This window comes from Bidens hawaiensis, unplaced genomic scaffold (genome assembly GCF_021521415.1).
Source record: "Bidens hawaiensis isolate Kalapana, Puna unplaced genomic scaffold, B.hawaiensis_p1.1 tig00004101_1, whole genome shotgun sequence".
Classification (NCBI taxonomy): domain Eukaryota; kingdom Viridiplantae; phylum Streptophyta; class Magnoliopsida; order Asterales; family Asteraceae; genus Bidens; species Bidens hawaiensis.
Genome location: NW_027491241.1, coordinates 453580 through 457279, shown reverse-complemented (window position 1 = coordinate 457279; position 3700 = coordinate 453580).

Below are 3700 nucleotides of genomic sequence, written 5' to 3'. Positions count from 1 at the left end.
GGTAGCATGTGTATCATATTCAAGCGTTTACTTAGTTAGTCTTTATTCAAAACTGCAATTCGTATTATGGACTTGTGTGTTTAATTGCTTATGTGTGTTGTGCTATTATCCGAGTACGTTGGTTGTTACCAACTGGAAAGGACCTTGCATGCGTTGTGCTATTATCCGAGTACGTTGGTTGTCCCCAACTGGAATGGAACTTACGTGCTTTGTGCTATTATCCGAGTACATTGGTAGTCACCAACTGGAAAGGAACTTATTTGCGTTATTACACATGTTCATAAAATAGTATGGTTTTTATGTATTTATATTAAAACTGTGTGATTCTCACCAACTACTTATAGTTGACTGTTTATTTTGTATATATGCTGCAGGTACCATTATTAGAGGTTGAAAAGACAAAGTCGCTAGTTCTAAGTTATCAATAATAATCAACAAGTTATTATAGTTGTTTTTCCTTATTTGAATGTATTTCATTGCTTAAACTTGTGTACTTGAGATTTTAAATAAATTAATGATATTATTGTTACATAAGCCTGGGTGTTACAGATTGATATCCGATGTAACATTCGTTACTTTTCAAATCCGAAAACCCAACCCATTTTGAATCAGTTTTTATTTATAAATATATATTTATATAATTTGTAAGGCACCCATTCCCAGGTGCCCTACTTTCGCTCGGGTTGGATTTACTCATTCACATAATTCCAAAATCAGAGTTAATTAAAACAAATTACGGAATATAAAGGTCATACATTCGATCAATCCATTAAGTACTAGTTTAAAACAAATAACATAAGTCTTAACATAAATGAAATAGCACGTGAATCTTCTTCTTTTTGAGGTCAGTCTTCATTTATTTGCCACGTGTCTCCTTCTAAATAACCTGCCTCATTCTATTCACCTGTGTGCATTCTAAAAGTCAGCTATGATGAGTGAGTTCTAGTTAATCAATTAGCATACATTACATTTACGTTCATAGTTATACGCGTCCGAAGATACGTATTTCGTACTTTACTTACTATTTCTCATTCATACATACTTCACATACATACATACGCAGTTACATACTTTCTTTCATACTTTCCTATGGTATACCGTAAACTATCCTACTTCTACCGTCTCAGATATTATCAGGGTATGGTCCCTCTATCTCAGATATTATCAGGGTCTGGTCGCTTCTATCTTAGATATTATTAGGGTCTGGTCCCTCATGTCTTAGATATTTTCAGGTTGGTCCCTCCTGCCCCAGTCTCAGATATTATTAGGGTCTAGTTTCTTATATCTCAGATATTATTAGGGTCTGGTCCCTTCTATCTCAGATATTATTAGGGTGTGGCCCTCATGTCTTAGATATTATTAGGGTTTGGTCCCTTTGTCTCGCATAACCATACAACCATACGTTCATTTCATAGATTTGTTATCATACGTGCATGCTTTACATATCTTTTAATTGCATATATAATTATATATACGCACCTTCATACAACATTCTATAATAATAACATTCAATATATAATCATACACGTATCATACACTTATCACTTAGGATAAGTGTATTAAATATCACATAGGAGTATGCACACAGCCCCCTAAAATGTCACAGAGAAAGGGGCTAGAACTCATCTGTAGTCGGTTCCTCTTGGATGTTATCGTGATTCCTTTCTTCAGTTGAGCCCGACTAACTGTTTAATATTTACACGTATTAATCCTCTATCTTAAGTATCTTACATTCTTGAGTTAACTCAACCGAACTTTATCGGTTAACGAAACCGAACTCATAACTTTCGCAAAGTTTCTTTATTATGTAAGCGAACCAACCTTATTAGTTTAACGTTCCTTGGGTTCGTGTCAAGTTTACATTTTAATCGTGTTCGCCTTAGGCTCATATATTTTATAAGTTAACCAATCGTTTAACGAGCTTATACGCTCAAGCATTCTTATGAGCTTATGAGTTAGCGGGTTAAGTTCCTAAATTTCTTTTATAGTTTGGGTTGAACTCATGGTTATACTTGTATCTATTTGAGTTGAGTTACAATTTATTTGAGTCCTTGATTAGGTCGAGCCGAATCCCATCCTCCATTTGACTCGAGTCTAGCCGCAATGACGTACTCGAGCCGAATTCCTTTTCCCATCGAGTCGTGAGTTCCACTCGAGTCACAGAGGAATCGTGTAGGTTCCACTCGAGTCACATAGGAGTCGTATAGGTTCCACTCGAGTCACATAGGACTCAAATCAATCCACTCGAGTCACATAGGAGTCAAATCAATCCACTCGAGTCACACAAGAGTCAAATCAGTCTACTCGAGTCACCTAGGAGTCAAATCAATCCACTCGAGTCACATAGGAGTCAAATCAATCCACTCTAACTAGAGTCGAATTCCAATCCACTCTAACTATAGTCGAATTCCAATCCACTCTAACTCGAGTAGAATTCCAATCCACTATAGTTTACTAGAGTCAAATTCTAGTCGACTTTAATTTGAATCGAGCCTACCCTAGCCTTACTTATACGATTCGTTTAACTTACAAACCCATTCGTTCATTATTATTATCTTAAGACAATGAGAAGAAGATGAAATGAAGGATGAACCTTTAACCTAATACGTACCTTAAAGATTAGATTATATTAGATCTTGAATAGGAATCAATCTTTGTTAGCTCTCTAAAGATCTTGAATGGAAAAGGAAGATGGAATGTTTGGGTATGTATGAGCAGAGGGTATGTGTGTGTATGTGAGGGTGTGTGTGTCTACTAATGATGGTGAAATGATGAAGGAATGATAAGGATGAGGTAAACATTAGGATTTTTGGGGTTTAAATAGGCTAGGCCTAAGGTTTAGGCCCATAATTATTCTCAAGCCCATAATCCACCTAAATCTTATCCTTTCATCTCATTCTTATTTAATTAGATTAATGTAACATCCTAAAATTTATAATGTTGAATAAAGAAAGATATGTTAGTGATTTCGCGTTTTAATTATTAATATCGAGTAGGAGCGGGTCATTGACTTGGATTAATTGAGATAGGATAAATGAGAATGGGATTTCAGGGATATAAATACCCCCAAAATCCCAAAATATCTCATTTCTCACCAAACTCCACACACACTCCACACACTCCTCAAAACACACATACTAACCGATCAAGATTCGAAGCCGAAACCCGAGATTTTGTTGATAGATCTGAGTTGGTAAGGTAAGAACAATCCAACAAAGCTATTATTACTGTAAATGGTTAGGATTGGATGGGTTAACCGGACCCGAAACCCAAACTGCCCAAATCGGTTGGGATTTGATGGTTGGGATTTGTAGGCGCCGATCATACGATTCCGTGGGTACCAAAATCGAGTTATTTGGCTAAGAAACGAAGGAGTTATGGGCAAACAGATCTGCAGCGCGATAACTTCGCCTGCAAGATTAAGTTCGCCTGATGAACTTCGCCTTCAAGCGTAACTTCGCCTTCAAGCGTAACTTCGCCAAAGGATAACTTCGCCTACGGCCAAGTTCGCCTAAGGATAACTTCGCCTGAAGCCAAGTTCGCCTAAGGTTTAACTTCGCCTGAAGCCAAGTTCGCCTAAGGTGTAACTTCGCCTGAAGCCAAGTTCGCCTAAGGTTTAACTTCGCCTGAAGCCAAGTTCGCCTAAGGTTTAACTTCGCCTGAAGCCAAGTTCGCCTAAGGTGTAACTTCGCCTGAAGCC